This window comes from Panthera tigris, chromosome A1, assembly GCF_018350195.1.
Source record: "Panthera tigris isolate Pti1 chromosome A1, P.tigris_Pti1_mat1.1, whole genome shotgun sequence".
Classification (NCBI taxonomy): Eukaryota; Metazoa; Chordata; class Mammalia; order Carnivora; family Felidae; genus Panthera; species Panthera tigris.
The window spans coordinates 94,998,634-95,020,278 of NC_056660.1; the positions used below are offsets into that span (position 1 = coordinate 94,998,634).

The window sequence follows — 21,645 nt, forward strand, 5'->3', positions numbered from 1 at the left end:
CCATTATGACCGATGGTTCAAGTGCTTCCTTTACATAAGGACTGTCTTCTTCCCAGGGATCCCTCTAAGATATTCAGGGCTAGCAGTAAAAATATTGCTGAATCCTGTTCTCAAGTCGAGTTTCAAGGTTAACATGAAAACTGTTATCACTTGCTTATGCTGCATAAAAATCTGTTTTATCCTGGTAACAATCCTCTTAAAAAGCCTCGCAATTCCTGTGCTCCACCAGTGTTTCCTCAGATGCCAAACCGACTATGACTGGCTGGCAAGAAAACAAGTTAGGATTATTTATATGCCGGTGTGCATCTGTTTCCATCTAGAATTATGAACAATTAATCAATGATAATCAATTGTGACAGCAAAGAGAATGTCTACCCCGCTACCTTCTATTCCCAGCAACAGAGAAACACGAGTAATTTTGATAATGTCCTGTGTGTCCGGGGAAGTAATTCCCCTATTATTGGCTTTTAGCAAGAATTTATAATTAAATCAGGGAGGAGAAACGCTGGCAGCCGACACTATGTCACATTCATTTCAAGTGTAATGCCACAGTTTCATGGATGGTCACTTAGGCATTGAAATCGTGCAGCTATGAGGGAGCAAACAGGAGGCTGTGAGTGTTCTGTCCATTCTTCTGCCGTACCAAAACAAGGGTAAATCTCGTGACACTGTTGGCCTGTTGAGGACCTGGAACTTCTCGGTGAACCGATGGTGGATAAGATGGAAATCTTTTTTTTTTTTTTTTTTTTTTTATGAAATTTATTGTCAAATTGGTTTCCATATAGCACCCAGTGCTCATCCCAACAGGTGCCCTCCTCCATGCCCATCCCCCACTTTCCCCTTCCCACCCCTCCTCTCCCTATCAACCCTCAGTTTATTTTCAGTTTTTAAGAGTCTCTTATGGTTTGCCTCCCTCCCTCTCTTTTTCCCCCCCTTCCCCTCCCCCATGATCCTCTATCAAGTTTCTCAGGATCCACCTATGAGTGAAACCATAGGGTATCTGTCTTTCCCTGCCTGACTTCTTTCACTTAGCATAACACTCTCCGGTTCCATCCATGTTGCTACAAATGGCCAGGTTTCATTCTTTCTCAGTGCCAAGTAGCATTCCATTGTATACATAAACCACATCTTCTTTATCCGTTCGTCAGTTGATGGATATTTAGGGTCTTTCCGTAATTTGGCTATTGTTGAAAGTGCTGCTATAAACATTGGGGTACAAGTGCCCCTAGGCATCAGCACTCCTGTATCCCTTGGGTAAATTCCTAGCAGTGCTATTGCTGGGTCCTAGGGTAGATCTGTTTTTAATTTTTGGAGGAACCTCCACACTGTCTTCCAGAGTGGCTGCACCAGTTTGCATTCCCACCAACAGTGCAAGAGGGTTCCCGTTTCTCCACATCCTCTCCAGCAGGATAGGATGGAATCTATCCTCTAAGTGTTCATATAAAGTAATTGCCTTAGCGGCAACTGGCTCCATCGGTTAAGCGTCCATCTCTTGATATTGGTTCAGATCACAATCTCACAGTTTGTGGATTCGAGCCCCGCGTTGGGCTCTGTGTGGACAGTGCAGAGCCTGCTTGGGATTCTGTCTCTCTTCCTTTCTCTCTGCTCCCCCACTTAACGCTTGCTCTCTCTCTCTCTCTCAAAATAAATAAGTAAACTTAAAAAAAAGTGAGTAATTGTCTTAAATCTGTTTTTTGAAAAGAAGTTGATACACACAGAGGCATAGATATATATGGAAATAGACAACATTGCATATACAATTTCTTTTAAAAAATAGATTTAAGAGAATTGCTTTATATGTACCATACTGTGTGTGTGTATATAATCACTCATTAAGGATTTATTTATCCAGTAGTCTTTCCTTCCGTATCTACATAGGTACTTTGTAAGAAGGCTACCAACCAACAGAAAGGAAAGACATTAACACTGTAACAAGATTAAGGGAATTACAAGGCACAGACTTTCAAGACAGGGAGCTGTAATGTACAGCATAGGGAATATAGTTAATAATATTGTAAAAACTTTATGTGGTGACAGATGGTAGCTAGATTTATCATGGTGATCACTTCATAATGTATATAAATGTTGAATCACTATGTTGTACACCTGAAACTAATCTGTGTATGTCAGCTATATTTCAGTTAAAAAGAAAAAAAAAACCCTCCCAATGATGTTTTATGGCAAACGGTTTGAAACCTCAGGAAACCATCTTTAAAGGCTGCAAATGAGTGCCTGCTTTCCACTTGGACCGGTGGTGATTGTGCCATTGCCTGGAAATAGGGAGACACTATAGAGCGCGGACTAGTGCGCACTATCTGTCCTCATTATAACGTGGCCTGGGGCTTGGAACTAAACATGATTCCAGAACATAATGAGCTGTGTACTGTAATGAAGGTGTTTGAAATTGATTTGACTGTTATTTAGTATAAAAAGTCCCACATCAAAGACTCTGGCAAGCACACAGACACATAGGCATTCATAGACAAAGGACGCTGTGTGATGGTCCAGGGGCAAGTGGAGAGGTGTGGTGGCTTAAGCTGAGTCAAGGAACCTAGCAAGCCGTGATCTGATGATTCGTTCTCAGCTCCCTGTATCGCACTCTCAAACTGCCGTATGGCGCTAGGTGATTTTGAGGATTACTTTGAAGACGACGATGAAACCCAGTGTAATTTCCCTCTTGTTTCCTAGTAGTTTTGCATTGCTCCTTCCATCGCAGTCATGGACACCCTCCCAAGCTAATTTGTAAAATGAATTTTACTGAATGCCATTTAATCTTATTGCCATAGTTACAAACTCAGAAATCGAAGATTGCCAGGCTGCGCTGAAAATAGCTGACTTGCTACCAGGAAGAGGACTAATTCTTATGCACAGCTCTGTACGCACATGAGATCTCTTATTCAAAGAACAATGGGAAGTTTGATCCTTTATTAAAACCTGACCTTCGGATGCCTTTGCATTCTCCAAACCCAGAACCAGGATGGGATTGAATGAAATGTGGGAAAACTAAAGATGAGGTTCCGCTTTGCAACCTGCTGTTTTAGCTCCTGTGATACGGTTGTAGTGAGCTCACGAGATGTTTGTCCCAGTATTTTCACAGACCATCCTGGGGATTTTATAAGATTTGCAAATTATAAAGCTAAGAACCTATGTATGTTTCAATTTTAAGGAAGTCTTTTTTTTTTTTTTTAATAAATGCTTTTATTACTTTTTGAGAGAGTACAAGCAGGGGAGGGGCAGACGGAAAAGGACAGAGGACCTGAGGCAGGCTCTGTGCTGACAGCAGCAAGCCCGATGTGGGGCTTGAACTCAGAACTGCGAGATCATGACCTGAGCCGTAGTTGGATGCTCAACCGACTGAGCCACCCAGGCGCCCTATGAAATTAAAAAAAAAAAAAAATTTTTTTAATGTTTATTTATTATTGAGAGACAGAGACAGAGTGTGAGCAGGGGGTGGGGGGTGGGCAGAGAGAGAGGGAGACACAGAATCTGAAGCAGGTGTCAGGCTCTGAGCTGTCAGCACAGAGCCTGTTGCGGGGCTCCAACTCACCAACCGTGAGCCGTGAGATCACGACCTGAGCCGAAGTCAGATGCTTAACTGACTGAGCCACCCAGGCGCCCCTGAAATTTAAGGAAGTTTTAAATGATCTGATTTATAAACGACAAATCTAGCCATATCTGTCTATCGTCTATCATCTATTTATCATCTATCATTCTATCATCATTAAGCAAACCCATAATCTCAGTCAACAAATGTACTTTATGGGAGAGGTTTAAGATAGGTTATATGAGGAGCGCCTGGGTGGCTCAGTCGGTTAAGCGGCTGACTTCGGCTCAGGTCATGATCTCACGGTTCATGGGTTCAAGCCCCCGCATCGGGCTCTGTGCTGATAGCTAAGAGCCTGGAGCCTTCTTCGCATTCTGTCTCCCTCTCTTTCTGCCCCTCCCCTGCTTGCACTCAGTCTCTCTCTCTCTCTCTCTCTCTCAAAAATAAATAAACATTATGAAAAAAAAAAAGAAAGAATGATTTCTGAACCAGGGTATTGGACGCAAAACATCATGGTTCTCGGTCTTAAAGCATCCGTGTTACAAAAGGACTTGGAACCTAAAAGAAAAACAATTTCATTGTAATTAAAATATTCATTCTAGGGGCACCTGGGTGGCGCAGTCGGTTAAGCGTCCGACTTCAGCCAGGTCACGATCTCGCGGTCCGTGAGTTCGAGCCCCGCGTCGGGCTCTGGGCTGATGGCTCGGAGCCTGGAGCCTGTTTCCGATTCTGTGTCTCCCTCTCTCTCTGCCCCTCCCCGTTCATGCTCTGTCTCTCTCTGTCCCAAAAATAAATAAAAAACGTTGAAAAAAAAATATTCATTCGATCAAAATCAAACACAAGGATAGATGTCAGAAACTACTTCTTAGGTGCTAAAGCAAGTTGCTGAGCTGTACGTGTGGTATTGTGCCATTACACGGTAAATAAACACATGGGAAAATGCCTACGGGGTTTTGGCCCGATCTGTTGCCACTGGCTCTCCCTGGGAATTTAATTTCAGAGGTGGGGTGGAGAGTTGCTCAGCTTTCTAATACCATATTAAAAAGTTCTAATTTGGGGGCGCCTGGGTGGCTCAGTTGGTTGAGCGCCTGACTCTTGATACTGGCTCAGATCATGATCCGAAGGTCATGGGATGGAGCCCCATGTTGGGCTCCACAGGGAGCATGGACCCTGCTTAAGATTTTCTCTCTCCCTATGCCCCTCTCCCTGGCTCGTGCTCTCTCTCTCTCTGAAAACAAAACAAAAACCAAAAAGTTCTGTGTTGAATGAAATAAAAAAGTTATCAGTATAATTAAGTAAGTAAATAATTTTTTTAAAGTAAACTCTGTACCCAACGTGGGACTGGAACTCAGAACTCTGAGATCAACCATCATACACTCTACCAACTGAGCCCGCAGGTACCACAGAATAAGTACGTCTGAAGGCGAGTTGTTTGATTGTTTGACAAGCAATCTGTTTTTAACATTTTCCTCATCCCCAAGCCTTCTTTCACCTAATATTCAATGTACTAAAAATCCATTCTCTGTGCTTATGATTTGTCAACGTCCAGTTTGCATTGTTCTTGGTCCAGATAAACAGTCAAATCAATTTCTTTTGACATTTATTTCATTTCCGTGGGCCTCCATTCTCTCACCTATAAAATGAGGGGATTAGACCTCTGAGGTCTTTATCAAGCAGAAAATTCTGATTTGGTTGTTCTTTAAGTTTTCACCAGTTCAACCTGCTGCTTATCCGATTTAATTTAGGTTATTAGGGCTTTGGTGTCTTTGAATATAATTTTATGGTATTTGATCAACGGCTCGAAAACAAACGTAGTCACTTAAGGATTCTGAGTAAATAGAAAACACAGCATGTATTTAGGGAGTTGGAACAAAGGGGCCAGTGCCCTTGCCAGGACAGGAAGCCAATGGGCCACAGGCTGTCTAGCTGTTGCTGTATAGAGTTTGCTGGCTGTGCGGGGAAGGGGGGGGGGGGTTGCGCCTACTGTTCACTCCCTTTTATATGCAAAGATCTCCCAGAGGAGGGAGTCCTGGGAACTGTTTGTTCACTGTGAGAGGGAGGGAGGGAGGGTACTGCTGTATTCTCTTCCCAGGGCCACCCCACTGAAGCGGCTGTAGGTACAGCCTGGCCTCACACACGTAGCGTGAGGAGATTCTAAGTGCTGGTTTTACACTATACATTGTCAGGGCACTTCTGTTATTTTTGAATTAATTTTGAATTCAAGGCAATAGTCTCCCTTTCTGCAGGACTTGTCCGGGCCTTTAAGCTGCCAGTCCCCCAACGGGGGAGTCTCCCAAAGGAAGATGCAAATCCGGCTACTCTTCTGGGTGATAAGACCTGCTTGCCTCTGGCCCGCCAGCGTTTGGTGGGGCAGTTGCATCCTTAAATGTAATCTGGCAGAGGGGCAAATAGGTTCTACCCTGCGTGCTGCATTTGATCCGTTGGTGGAGACTCCCGGTAGTTATTTTCAGAAGGACTCGGAGGCCTGGTTCTGGTTAGACGGGAAAAAGAGGGAGAGTGGTGATTGCTAGAACAGGGATTTGTCGACCCTGCCTTTGTTCTCTGCTGTTTCTGAGTCTTTCAAATAATTGCACTCATAGGTATTTCCATGTCCTACCCTGTGGGGAAATCCTGGAGGGTCCAATAAAATGGTGACTTGGCTGAGTCTCAGATACTCTTGATTTCACATGAGGTAGAAGGTACAAAATCTGCCCAGAAGCTCTCCGTTTGGCTGCAGGCATAGTGGCTGGGACCTTGCTCAAGGGAGATACTGCTTGAAAGTGAGAGGCTACTAGAGTCAAGAGTGGAAGAAAGAGCCCAGGGGCACCTGGGTGGCTCGTCTCAGGTCATGATCTCATGGTTCATGGGTTCGAGCCCTGCACTGGGCTCTGGGCTGATAGCTCAGAGCCTGGAGCCTGCCTCACATTCTGTCTCCCTCTCTGTCTCTACCCCTCCCCGCCTCGTGCTCTCTCTCTCTCTCTCTCTCTCAAAAATAAATAAACACTAAAAAAAAGTGGAAAAACCCAGGATGTATGACAGCACACACTTTCAGGTCTAACCCTTTGTTCATGCAAATACTGTCGGTGGACCACCCCACGGCATATTTGTTCATTAGGAGAGAGGAGTTAGCAATTAGGAGAGAGGAATTATTTTTCTGAAAATCCTGTTGAGTAAAACCTTATGAGGTATTTGCTTGCAGCACAAAACATTTTTTAGGTACCACGTAAACTATAAAACATGTATAAACTTTGTGGAGAATCAGCCACCACTCTCTGCGTTCTTATGCATGCACATTATCACATTATATTCAGACCAACTGGGCCACGAGCACATGATCGTCCCGATCGTGTTACCAGCAGATGCACAGAGTTATCGTTTATGCCGTTTTCTGCAATTCAGTGGCAGAAATGTGTTAGACATGGCTTGTTAACAGTCGTGTTGATACATTTTCAATGTAAATGGCTTGCGGTTGATGACAAATAATAAAATGATATGGTTAAATTAATCCCCACAATGTCTACAAGAAGATGTGATAAGAGCAGACAATTCATTTTTTAAAATTTTTTATTAATTTTTTTAGTGTTTCTTTATTTTTGAGATAGACAGAGGGTGAGTGGGGGAGGGAGAGGGGCAGAGAGAGAGGGAGACACAGAATCTGAAGCAGGCACCAGGGTCCGAGCTGTCAGCACAGAGCCCGACACAGGGCTCGAACTCACGGACCGTGAGATCTTGACCTGAGCCGAAGTTGGACGCTCAACCGACTGAGCCACACAGGTGCCCATTTTTTTTTAAGTTTATTTATTTTCAGAGAAAGAGAGTGAGTAAACGCAAGTAGGGGAGTGGCAGAGAGATCGGGGACAGAGAGAAAGAATCCCAAGCAGGCTCCACACCACCAGTGCAGAGCCCGACGTGGGGCTTGAACTCGTGAGCCATGAGATCATGAACTGAGCCAAAGTGCGATGTTTAACCGACTGAGCCACCCAGGCGCCCCACTCCCCTGCCAAATCACGTAGTTTTGAAGGAGAAAATGGCATCCTATAAAACAGGATTACCAGTGTGCAAAATGTGAAATCCCAGAAGTTCCTTGAAATCATGGTTGTGGATGACTGTGGCTGAACCAGGCTCTCTTCTTCCAGCCTGCCTTTTTTTTTTTTTTTTTTTGTCTTCCTGACAGATGGACTTTAAGGCAGAGAGCGGGCTCACATATGTGGGTTGGAGGGTCAACGTGCAAATGATGCTGGGAAGATTCGCTTGCACCCCCGGGTCTGGCCCCTAGTAATTATTAAAGAGTTTCTGAGCCGCGAGTGAACCCGGAAGGTAAATGCAAGAATTACAGGGTCAAGGTTCTCGGCAGGCTTCTCTGAGCTGTCGGCTTCGGGAGGCCCTGGTTAGAGGTCAGCGCTGAGCACTTACGAGGCCTCTGATGGATACCAGGGTATTTTGGAAAGCTACACTTCAAAATGAAGTAAAAGATGAGTTTAACAAGTTCACATATTTAATCTTTATCCAAGCCTCTGTAACTACCTTTTTCGCAGAGCCCGCCTTGAGAAGGTGCACTTTTACAAACAGCTTGTTATCTGATGCTGTGGTCTGCAGTTCCCTAAAACATTTCCAGGGAAGAAACGTGGAAGGAAGCATTTCTCATGAGGAATCAGTCTACGTACATGGCACGTTTCTTGAAAAAGGTAACTAATGAACAGAACCAAATCTTTACCTCTTTTTTTTTTTTATTTTTTTTAACGTGTATTCAATTTTGAGAGACAGAGACACAGAGCACGAGCGGAGGAGGGGCAGAGAGAGAAGGAGACACAGAATCCGAGTCAGGCTCTGGGCTCTGAGCTGTCAGCACAGAGCCCGACGCGGGGCCCCAACTCATGAGCCGTGAGATCATGACCTGAGCCGAAGTCGGATGCCCAACCACTGAGCCACCCAGGCGCCCCCCAGATCTTTACCCCTTAGTAAGCAATCTAAAATGTTAAAAAACAAAACCAAAACCAAAAACCAGTGTGTTACCTGAGGCTGCATCCAGACATGACCTATAATGACACTGGGGCCGATTTTGTCGTGAAATAAAACGACGAAGAGAAAATTTTACATGTCTCTACATGGCTCAAGCTAATGAACAAGTAATTTGAAGTGAGGTTCCAGGTCAAGGAACATGATCTTGGATTTTTGTCCCTGGAGATGAGGCCAGCGGAGCTTGGCAAAATCCTTGGAGCCAGATGCGTGGAAAAGCAAGGCCCATCGCTCTGCAACTTTGCTGTGCCTGATCCTGCCTTCCCACCATTCTGCCTTCTTACGTCCACATACCCTTTATGTTGTAGATTTGTTTAATCAGAGGGTCTTTCCTTGAACACTTTTGGAATATTGCCTATAGTAGAACTCTTTTGTCTGAGGGAGTGGGGACTCATTCTTTCCTTGGTCAGTTAAATCAAAGTCAAAGCAGGGAACTACACACAAAAATAAAAATTTTTTTAACCTAAATATTTTAATGTGACATCTATATAGATACATTCATTTACTTTTTGTTTTGGTGGGGGGGAAGAGAGAGAGGGAGAAAATCTTAAGCACGCTCCACTCTCAGTGCAGAGACTGACCTGGGGCTTGAACTCAGAGACTGTGAGATCATGACCTCAGCCAAAACCAAGAGTGGGATGCTCAACTGACTGAGCCACCCGGGTGCCTCTACTAATCTTTGATATGGGCCCACAGACTGCTCACTGGAATTCTTTGGGTCTGTTTAAAATGTTTAAAATTGGTTTAAACTCAGATATGTATGCAGAGCAACCTGTGAGCATAAATCTGTGTTTTTCTCTGATTATTTACATCTGTCTAGTCCACAACTTAACAACATTTTTTTTTTTTTCATAGCTGCTCGGCCTACGTTTGCTTTCCAGAAGAACCGCGATGATTTTTCTTTTCCCGCTGTTATGATTTTAATAATTACAATAAAATGTGTGACTGGCCTAAACAGATGTGTAGGAGATCGGTGTACAAATGTCCAGGAGGGTCACCACCTGCCCGACCCGTCATATCAGTCACTCAGGTAAGAGAGTTTTGATTTTAGGTGTGACAGGTCTTAGGAGCTGAGAATGTGAAAGGGAGTACGATGCTTTTATGGTCTAGTGCTAGGGGTCACTTAAACATTATGCATGCACGTGCATGCATAATGCATGCACATTATGAGACGTGCATATTAGGAGACGTGCAAAGGAGTGCAGGAGACAAAAAAAGTATTTTGTCTGTTCAGCGAAGCTTTTCTTGATTAATAGAGTTCACACTAGTATTTCTCTTTTTGTGCGCTGCTGTTTCAAATATGTCCCACACGAACGATGAGGAAGCGAGCACGATCATAACGGGGAAATACCCTTCTATCAGTTGAGATTTCCTAGAGAACTTAGTGAGTTGGAATTAGTTGTCTGTTACAAACCCTATCGCTGAAATGCTCTGCTTTGGTGGTGGTTTCTGTGGGGAATGGGTATGTGCCGGCTGGATGGAATGGGAGCCTGGTATCTAGTATAGAGTCTGTTCGGGTCCAACCAGGAATGTTCTTGTAAGCCTTAGAGTGGCTACAGTCTTTGATAATTCCACCTGCACTAAATTTCCCCGGGCTCTATTTGGTTCCAGGATGCCTGTTCTATCAGCGGTCTGTAGATTATGGCTGAATTGACAGTTTTCTTTTGGATGACATTTCTAGGCTACAATAGTGACTCATCACAGAGGCAATCAATGGAATGTGAGTGGTGCATTTGATTTGGTAGGATTAGAGTAATTGCATAACGTGACAGGGTATGTGTGATATTTAAGACATTTAATTGAATTCAGCACATGGCAATTCCATCCCTTGGCAACCAAGATGACTCAAACATCTACACTGAGAAGCTACAAATAGATTTGGTCACCAAGACTAGATATCAAGAAGCAAATCATGTTATATGAAAACATTTAGATCTGTAACGTAAAAATACATTTTTTTTTTTTTTTTTGGACACGGGATGTGTTTGTTGCAAGCAAACAAAGGTGAGAAAAATATAAAATCTCCTTGGAATTTTTGTAATATTAGAACCTTAAGTATAGAGCATTTCAGTGACTGTTATTCATTTTTTTTTAAGTTTATTTATTTTGAGAGAGAGAGAGTGAGCAGGGGAGGGGCAGACATGGAGAGAGAGAATGAATCCCAAGCAGGCTCCTCATTGTTAGTGCAGAGCTGGACGCGGGGCTCGAACCCCTGAACCGTGAGATCATGACCTGAGCCGATATCAAGAGTTGGACACTGAACTGACTGAGCCGGGCAGGCGCTAGAAACGTTCAAATACTGGAAATATTAACACTTAGGAAAATAAGATTAAGTACAATTGTTAAATTACCTCAGTGGCAGGAATATTAATCATTCATCACAATATATGGTTCTTTTATTGTGAAAAAAAAAAAGAAAGTTATGTGATAAAATCTTTCAAATTATCTGCCGTCTCCCCAGTCCTTCTGTCCTTCATAGGACAAAGGCCAGCAGTTGGTAATAAGCAACAAGTGTCTGGGGGATGTCTTTTCAGCTGTAAGCGTAAGAAGTAAAACTTGAACAAGTCATTGTTGTTGGGGCTCCTGTTAGGTGGTTGTACTTTGGCACAAGGTAACATCGATCTGCCAGAAGCCCCAGAATTAACCTTTTCTATTTGTTTTTAGAGGCACATTCTTATTTTGTACTTAGAAATAATGACTTCCACTTTTCACACGGATTCCCTATTGTTGCCAGTCGTAAAATTTCTGTTCCCATGTTTGGATTGCTGTGTTTTATGAGGAAAATGCCCAGATGGGAAAGAGCTTCAGTAAGGCATTATTGTCTAAGAAGGGGGCTCTTGGACGTGGGTTGGCCAGGCTGGGAGCCAACATTATTAATAATTTTGAGGGAAGGTCCATTTTTTCCCAGGCATCTATCGTTAGCAATTCCAACATGGAGTCATTTATCTAAAGATTTATTTAAACGTAAAGAAACCACGATTGGTTGAAAAATGACCTTCTCTTTGGAAATAATCACAAATAACATTTATTGAGTGTGTAATGCACATAATGTTTTGTGCACGTCACTTTCTTGACAGAGTGGCTGCATCTCTTTGACATTTCCAACTATATTAAAGCTTCAATTTAGCCCTCCGAGATAGGTAATATTTTTATTTCTGTTAAGAATAGTTTTCAAAAGAGGTAAAATGGTGATTATCCTACAGATACAAAAGAGAACAGGTATTAAAGATTCGATCCTACTCATTTATCAATGAGAGAACCAGACAGATGTTACAACCGATTCAAAAGAGAATCCAAAGAAGAGATACATTTGTAGGTCAGAACTCTTGGAGGGAATGTACAAATGGGCGCCAAACATGTCCCCCCCCCCCACACACACACAGGAAGGGTAAAGGAAGTCAACTGAATTTCTACTTAACTGGACAGAATTTGCGTGGGTACAGACTGGAGCTGTAGAATAGCTTCCTGGAGGGATATCCTCTAGGTGATGTGTAGTTTTCTAATTGAGCACAACTTTTCCCCTCTACTCCCATCTTACATATGGGAAATCAAGGCTCAGTGAGGGCAGGTTTGGGTACTATTCATTAGTAGGGGAAATCCCTGCATTTGGGGAAATCTGTTAGGATATGTGAAATGAGTGAGTCTCTGAGAGATGCCTGTACCTCCAGAACCTTGTGGATAAGGTAACAAAATAAGGAGTGGGGGAAGATGGAAGGAGGTTTATGTTTGACACATTTCAGGTTTGGGCAAACAAGCCAAAGGATCCAAAAGAAATGACTGTTCGTGTCCAGCAACAAATTTCCTGACAGTGGGAACTCCTCTCCAAATGCACGATATTCTTTTTTTATAGAATTATGAAATGTCATTTAAAAATTTTTTCTAACATTTATTTTTTGAGAGACAGAGAGAGACAGAGCACAAGCAGGGGAAGAGGAGAGAGAGGGGAAGACACAGAATCTCAAGTAGGCTCTAGGCTCCGAACTATCAGCACAGAGCCCGATGAGGGGCCTGAAACCATGATCCGTGAGATTATGACCTGAGCCAAGGTCAGATGCTCAATTGATTGAGCCACCCAGGCACCCCTGAAATATCATTTTAAAAAAGGTTTATTTGTCTGTTTTTAGAATGGGGGAGGGGTAGAGAGAGGGAGAGAGAGAATCCCAAGAAGGCACCACACTATCAGTGCAGAGCCCGATAGGTAGCTCGAAGTCATGAACCATGAGATCATGACCTGAGCAGAAATCAAGAGTCACATGCTTAATTGACTGAGCCACCCGGGTGCCCCCCAAATGCATGATAGTCTAATGAAAAACAACAACAACAAAGAAACAAATGCATGAACCATACAAATGGTACTCACAGCCACATTCACTGTTTCCTGAGCTTGACCTCCTATGAAAGCCTGGGGAGGAGTTCGGGAAGGGTTTGTGATGCAGATAAAGCTTGAGGTATAGAGGCAATTTGATAGCTTAGTTGGTTGAGCATCTGACTCTTGATTTTGGCTCAGGTCATGATCCCAGGGTCATGGGATCAAGCCTCGCTTCGGGCTCTGTGCTGAGTGTGGAGCCCCGTGTGGTACACTCTCTCTAAGACAAAACAAAAAGGAATGAGGTATAAAGCCTGTAGGCAAGAGAGCCTTTGGGTACCATGCAGGTCACTGCTCCTCTGGCTCTAATGCAAGTCAAGGTAGGTAACAAACTGTGTAGTACGTGTTGTCACGTCATCACTGCCTGGAAGGAAGCTAGGAAGGACAGGGATATGACAGAGGCCCACCGTTTTGTGCTCTGATAGGGCATCTCAAGTCTGGAGCAGTTGCTTAAATGGCTCTCCTCCTTGCCACTTACCAGAACAGTCCGCAGGTAGGGCCAACTCAGAGGAGGTAGTAAGAATAAAATCGCCTAATGACCTACTGATGTCACACAAGTAATAAGTGACAAAGCTCACATTTGAACACCAATTTGTCTAATTCCAGATCACGTTCCTAGCTTTCCCACTACAGTATTGACCCCTGTTTACTCTGTCTCCTTTAAAAAGTTGGATGCCAGAGGTCCAGTGACTTCTGACTGCTTTGTGTAATAAGTTGTGTATCTGTCTCTGTTGTCCTTTCCCTGAGTCATTTGGTGGGATCAGCATTGGCTGTGGTTGGGAACATTCTCTGTCGTGGGCTATTTAGTACTATGGAAGAGGGCATTTTCATACACTTTCTGTAGAGTATACACTGAAGGTGATTTCTACTTCATGAGGCCAGGAAAGGTCCAGGATGGCATCATCAGAACCTTCTGGCAGTGTCTGGGGACTTACCCCTCATTCACTGCACCTTTAGCATCATGTGGGTAATGCTTGGGCTCAGAAGAAGCAGCTAGCTGGATGCCTTGGATATTGCCCCAGACCTTGAATATCGTTAGCTTTGCTGTGCCTCCATTATTCTCATTAATAAAACAAGGATAGGGGTGCCTGGGTGGCTCAGTCGGTTGAGCGAACGACTCATGATCTCGTGATCCATGAGTTCGAGCCCCACGTCAGGATCTGTGCTGACAGTTCAGAGCCTGGAGCCTGTTTCAGATTCTGTGTCTCCCTCTCTCTGACCCTCCCGCGTTCATGCTCTGTCTCTCTCTGTCTCAAAAATAAACGTTAAAAAAATTTTTTTTAAAACAAGGATAATAGCATTGGATCTACTATATACCTTCTGTGCCATTATTTCCATGAGAGAATATAAAAAGAAAATATGTTTCACACGTAAGAAGTGATGCTGTTGTCAAGCATAGAAATGCAAGTTTGGACAAAGTCTAGAGTAAGCAGAGAGGGAGAGGGAAGCTGAGGTGATCTGGATCCTGGATAATTCAGAATGATCCCTCAAAAAAAATACCTATTGTCCAAGTGTGTCAACTTCGGGATTCTTTCTATTGTAAGTGACCAAAACCCTAATTCCAGGCAAAAAAGGACTTAAAAATTTTTTGTAAAATTTCATATGTTAGTATGCTTGAGAAGTCTCTGGTAGATGTGGTTTCAAGTGCAATTTGATCTCATGATTTATTTTTTATTTAATTTTTTTTAACATTTATTTGTTCTGGAGTGACAGAGCGCAAGCCAGGGGAGGGTGGAGAGATAGGGAGACACAGAATCGGAAGCAGGCTCCAGGCTCTGAGCTGTCAGCACAGAGCCGGATGCGAGGTTTGAACCTGCGAACCGTGAGCTCATGACCTGAGCCGAGGTCTGACACTTAACTGACCAACGGAGCCACCCAGGCGCCCCAATCTCATGGTTTAAATGTCACTCTCAGGACCTGTTTCTCTCCTTTCCTGCCCTTTCTTTCTCTCTCCATTTCTAGATTTTGCTCTCCTTTGCTTTGGGCTTCTTCTCAAGCATGGTTTTTAGACCAAGTAGCAAAATGGCTGCTAGTCACCTTGGTCTTACACTGGATAGAGGTTGCCTCTCTTGCAGAAGCCCTGGGATGATATATGATTGGCTCTACTTGCCTACTCAGGCCGCTTTTTGGTTCTAAACCCACCCACAGGGCTGGATTGGAGTCAGCCTTATAGATGCCATGTGGATCGAGACCGGGGAGAGGCAGATTCCACCAAGAAATATAGAGTACTCTTACCAGAAAAGAGCAGACATTAGTAAGGCAGAAGTGAAAACATTCTGGGGTTATCTGTGATGGAAAGAAGCTTGAGTTATCCTAATCTATCTATGACAACTCTGTGAAATATGAAAAGAACGTGCATTAAAATATTCTTATTTTACTCTGGAGATATTAGGGAGATTGAAGTCTCGAGAAAAAATTACTTGGAATTAGAATAACCGTTCCATCAGAAATACTTAAAAATTTTTTTTTAAGTTTATTTATTTATTTTGAGAGAGAGAGAGAGTGAGAGAGCATGTGTGCATGACTGTTGGGGAAGGACAGAAACAGAGGGAAAGAATCCCAAGCTGGCTCTGCACTGTCAGTGCATAGCCCGATGTGGGGCTTGAACTCATGAACTGTGAGATCATGACCTAAGCCGAGATCAAGAATCAACTGATTGAGCCACCCAGGCGCCCCCATCAGAAATTCTTTTTGAGGGGATTACAGAATGAATATTTAGTTGGATTTTTAAAATATACCAATCTAGTAGAATAATGGGGAGTTCTAGAAGTTGTAATATAAACTGGTCGTTTACCTGTCTACCCTCGATATTCTGAAATATGGAACTTAAGTTAAAAACAATACGGACTTAATTTATCCTTTTATCTTGAGAGAGAGATTTTCATGATGTTGGTTGTTTTATTCATTCATTCAGTAAATATTTATGGAGCTCTATGTGCAAGGCACTGTATATTCCAGAAAAGAAAGTCACCCTGTTCTTGCTGTATTTTAGTATGTGTTTTCCTGAAAAAAAAAAAAAAAGATATAAATAGTCAATTCACAAAAGATGAAATTTAGCAGGCATATGGAAAGTTGCTTGATCTCATTAGTAAATAGAGAAATAAAAACTTAATAAGATTCCCTTTTCACTCATCAGATTGGCAAAAAACCATAAAAACACAAACAAGCAAACAAACAGAAACCTTTTAATAATATCAGGGGAGGCAATGGTGAATATGAATTATATGGTCATCAGAGAGGGGAAATTTTGTAACCCGTTAAAATTTAAAATATGCACAAGGAATTGCATAAAAGGACACTTATTGTGATATTATTTGTAATAGGAAAAAAAATACGAGTTAGGATTCTAGCAAGGGAACAATGACCAAAATGATCAAATAGACTACAAAAATAAATCCACACTTAGGAATGTTACACAACTATGACAAAGAATAAGGTATAGGTGTGACCACATTGAGAATAATAAAATATGATCTAATTTAATCTAACATGGATCCATAGTTTGTCTTGTATCTGTATGCAAATATGTTTTGAAACACATAGAAGAAATTCTGAAAATATACACATCTAAACTATAGTAGTGTTTCTGCCATGTCCCTGCAGGATGTGGGGAACGAAATTGACTGAGGGGGCAGAAGTGAGGAGGCGTGGTGTTTATCGGCATTGTTTGAAGAGTTTATAAGAACATTCTCATCTGCTACTTGCCAAATTAAAACCCAGTTGATTTCTTTAAACATTAATATTTTATTTTATTATTTTTAAAGTAATCTCTATGTCCAATGTGGGGCTTGAACTCATGACCCCAAGATCACAAGTCACGTGCTCTACTGACCGAGCCAGCCAGGCGCCCCACAATCAAATTAATTTTTAAATTGGAAAGAGACGTATAGCTATGACTTCAATACATACTGGCTTTCTACAGCAATCCATTTATTACTGACTCTATCTAGATAGAGGACTTGATATTTTGAGGCAATTTTATTGTTTTTATAAATGTATTTAATACGATAAACTATTTATATTGTTGTAAGAGCTGTGTCAAACAGGTTTGAAAAAAAATCTGTGCTCTCCATAGCCACATGTGACTGTTTAAATTTAAATGTAGACGAATTAAGATTATATAAAATTAAACATTTGTTTTCTTGGCAGCCATATATAATCAGGAGCTACATAGATAGGGCGACACAGATAAAGAACATTTCTCTCATCACAGGAAGTGCTGTTGAACAGTGCTGGTCTCAAAGATTGCGTTTTCTAGGTTCTTGCCCATCTTCTGAAACTGTGGGTTGCTTTTTGAAGACACGAACTATATTAACCCTGCCCACTGAAAGGAGAAAATCCATATATTTACATCTGTTATCCTCTAACACTTTGAAAGTTAACTCCTGCCAAAATAAATTTGTCCCCAATCCCTTGAAGAATTTCGTATTTGGAGCTGCTCAGATTTCCACCAGTGTTCGAGTCAAACCTTTCTTTAAAGTTGCCCTAGACTTCAGAGAGAAAAACTCTGAAGCGCACCACATCACAGATGAGGGGAGTGTAGTAGGAGGATGGAGGTACAGCCGATGTTTCTAGAACTTGTATTTGCTACCTTTGCTCATGGGGCCCGTGCTAGGCAGCACGTGATTTTTCAGTGAGGTGATTCATGTGTGTTTTCCCCTGGAGCTTTGGGATTTGTGAGTTTTCACTATGTGTTTTCTAGGAGATTCTGTCTTTGCTGGATTGTAACTCTCACGGGCACACAGAGCAAATTCCTAGGCTAATACCTTCAGCTCTGAGAATCTACAGGATAATGGGTGTAACCATGACTGATCCGGCCATGTCCAGAAAACAGTGGCCACTTCAGATTCAGGAAGGAAGAGATTTAATACGGAGGCTCAGAGGCTTACATAGCCATTTTATGGGTGGGGGGTGGGAAGGGGTGTGGATGAAGACAGTTGCTTTCAGGAAATCTCAGGGAAGTCATCACCAGAAGACTTGGGTATCTTCAGCTCCTGGAATTTGCTGGCAAACACTGAAGTCAACAGTCTGCCCATGTCCACGCTTTTCCCGGAAACTGCTGTTGGTGAAACAAGGCTGCTTCCTTTTCTTTCTCATCCCTCCAAATTGTGGATAATTGCTAGACACTGATGAGCAGAGAAGACACAGATTGCCACAAAGCACATCCAGTAGATGTGGTCCCATCCTATATCCGAGTGTATGTTTTTATGACCCCTCCAGTAACTGTGAACCCTTCTAATGAGAGTTTAGAGACTTGGGGAGGGACTTCAAATGCTCTCCAAGGCCTTTTGGTTCAACTGACCCCCAAATGTGTGGCCTGTCAGTGCCACAGAGAAGTGTTCCCAAATTCTAGAATCCAAAGTGGGATCTTGGTGGCAACGTTGGGGCTGAGATTGGGGGTGGGAAGGGAAGGGAAGAAGTCCTGGGGTCACCAGGTACAGAAGATACTGTACAGGCACCTGTTCTCAGACCAGCATTTGAGAGACTAATGAATACATTCCTTCTCTCCCCCCCCACTTTTCTGGAAGGCCGTGCAAATATGTCTTACAGTGATGAGAACCTGTCCTCTGCTACAGCTCTGAATTTTGGTTTTGGAATGGAAAAGAACAGTCGGGTGCCAGTACCTACTTATATCCATGGGGATCCCTACAGCTCCAAGGCTACAATTCATGAGGTCAAATCATTAACCTGAGCATGTACTCTGAGATGGTGAAGCGCCCCCCCCCCCCACCTCCCAGAAGGGAGACGTTGATAAAACCCTAAGCGTTGGTAAAGTTTCATTTTGCAGGGAGAAGAAAGGGGAAATGAAATGTTTCGAAATTGCTTATCTCAGTCATAAATATATGTTTTCTCCATCGTCCAAAGACTGACCACAAATATTACTTGTGTCACCTCCAATAAAAGACACACAAAACACTGCACTGGGCTGATCGCACTCTTTTTTAAAATAACATATATATTAAGTTAAGGTCAATTCTAAGACACAACTTGTGTCCGTGAAGAGCACTCAGGGTGCTTAGGAGTGAGCAGGGGTTAGTGGCAACGACATGGCAGGCACATGAAAAATTCTTTTGTTCATGCGATTAATTGACTGCTTTCTAGTCTTTGTAAGGACTCTGGTTAATTTGTGGGGTAACTGAGTATATGACTTGCAGTATGTTCTTATAATTTAAGGTGGGGGGATTGGCTTGGTAAAGAAAACAAAGGATTGGTCTCTGTCACGTAGTGTCACAGCCTAAATAAATTTGCAGAGTGCATATGTCCTGGCTGGGATATCTTGCGCTCTTATCTTTTTTGTCCCTCGCTTGTTATTTACTTATTTTTTAAAAACAGCTTTACTGGGGCACCTGAGTGGCTCAATCAGTTAAGCATCTGACTTCGGCTCAGGTCACGATCTCCCACTTCTCGAGTTTGAGCCCCGCGTCGGGCTCCACACTGACAGCGCACAGCCTGCTCTCTCCCCTTCTTTCTAAAAAAAAAAAAAAGGAAAGAAGAAGAGAAAAACCCCCAGCCTTACTGAGGCATAATTGATACACTGAGAACTGCACATATTTCTTGCGTACCATTTCTTCCTCCCTCCTCATGTGCCAAAATTTAAAAAAAAAATGATTTTTTTTTTTTTTTTTTGCCAGGAGACTGGAGCCATGTAAAAGTCATCCAGTCAGGTAAATTCTGAAATCATACTTGGTGGAGCCATAAACGTGATAAATGATGCTATTTACAATTGGCGAAATTTCCTTTTATGAATCTGTATTAAGGATGGAAAATCTGTGGACTGTAGACATACATGGAAATTGGCTGGCTTTGCAGCACGGGCTTTGAGCCATCGGACTTTGAGGGTTTAAAAAGTAGTCATTTCCTCCAGTGTCAAATAAAAGAAAATTCTAGACAGTGATGCAAACATGGGTACCTGAAGGGAAGGAGTTTGAACTCTCCCCCAGGGAGAAACTGTAGACAAACTGACACTGGAAGTCCGTGGAATGTAGAAGGAAGCAAAGTGGTGGAAGACTAATCAAACTGCCAAAATGATCTGACTTCAGGTTCAGATCTACAAATCCAAATTGGTCAAATATCAAAGTTTGGTTCTCAGAACTTACTGCCTGTTTGAGGCAATGAAGAAGAAATTTTTGGCTCACCAGTCAGACCAAACAATTGGATCAATTCGGATATGCTTTGTGCCTATAGTTGCAAAAACGCAACATGACTTTTGAAACTCAGTGTTAACTTTAATAAGTGGTTCTCGATTTGTGGGAGAGTCGATAACACAAACTGAACATCTGATAAATCCTCTGAACATTTTCTTCAGAAAAATGAGCATCAGTTATAAAATTTCATACACTATTCAAGAAGTTCACAGAAGTTCTCTGTTGTCAATGATTAGAAAATAAATAAGCAACCTTGGGGTGCCTTGGTGACTCAGTTGGTTAAGTGTCCAACTCTTGATTTCTACTCAGGTCAATTTCAGTTTGTGAGATTAAGCCCCAGGTTGGGCTCTGGACTGACAGTGTATAGCCTGCTTGGGATTCTCTCTCTCTCTCTCTCTCTCTCTCTCTCCCTCTATGCCTCCCCCACTCATGTGCATGTGTACCCCCGCCCCCCGCAAATAAATAAACAACAAAAAAAAGAAGCAATCTTCATTGTTGAGATGAAATGTAATGTTTGACACTCTCCAGCCAGGAAGTGGGATTTTTCTTCTTAAATCCTTCTTAAAATGACAAAAAAGTGCTCTCAGATTAGATGGGAATAAAATATTTGTGTTGTAAATCCACGTACTCCTTCTTCAATTGTGTTGTTTTTCTCTCTCTCTCTTTTTCTTCTCTCTCTTCTCTGGTTTTACTTTCATAGAAGTACAACATAGGGTTTGTTGTAAATTATACTTCTTAAATGTATGCCAGTTTAATGGGCTTTCCTTTTTTTCCCCAATGTTTTTCAATGTTTATTTATTTTGAGAGAGAGAAAGAGAGAGAGTCAGGGAGGGGTAGAGAGAGGGAGAGAGAGAATTCCAAGCAGGCTCTGCACTGCCAGTGCAGAGCCCAATGTGGGGCTCGATCTCACAAATTGTGAGATCATGACCTGAGCCAAGATCATGACCTGAGCCAAAATCAAGAGTCGAACACGTAACTACTGAGCCGTTTAGGTGCCCTAATACTTTTCTTAACTTGCAACACAGATGGGTGAAGTATTTTACATTTTTCTTTCTTTAAATGTGACAGAACTGGGTTTCTTTTTTTTTTTCCTTTTAACTAACGTATATATTTATATGTTGTCTTCCTGCTCTCGTCCACTCATTCGTGTGGCTGTAGTTGAGGAATTACTGAAAAAAGAAACCAGGTGAGTAAGAGTTTGAGATGCCTGTGCAGCAGGATGGATTCTGGATGATAGACTTTCTTAATTTGTTCAAGAGGAACCTCAGCACGTGTGCTGACCATGGACAGACTTCACTCCCTTTTCAGAGACCAAGAAAGAGAAGAATTTCCCTTGAAAGATAAGTAAATTCTTTCCAAGGAAGACCTAGTCCCTTATGAGGATCTCTTCCAATGCCTACTTTTGGGTATTACAGGTATTTTCCAAAAAATTCCTTGCCTTGTCTTGTCTTGCCTCGCCTCGCTTCGCCTCACCTGTCCTGTAGGCTCCATGCCCAACGTGGGCCTGGAACTCACGATCAAGAGTCATTTGCTCTACTGACTGAGCCAGCCAGGTGCACCCTCCAAATTTTCGT

General features: G+C 42.5%; 1 long non-coding RNA gene across 1 annotated transcript; it reads left to right on the top strand.

Annotated features, from left to right (window-relative positions):
* Positions 1 to 410: 410 nt before the first annotated feature.
* On the top strand, positions 411 to 18,845 carry LOC122231240. The gene is made up of 4 exons (XR_006208436.1): positions 411 to 613; positions 8,080 to 8,229; positions 9,416 to 9,590; positions 18,455 to 18,845. It is a non-coding gene; the product is annotated as an uncharacterized LOC122231240 (long non-coding RNA).
* Positions 18,846 to 21,645: the final 2,800 nt, after the last annotated feature.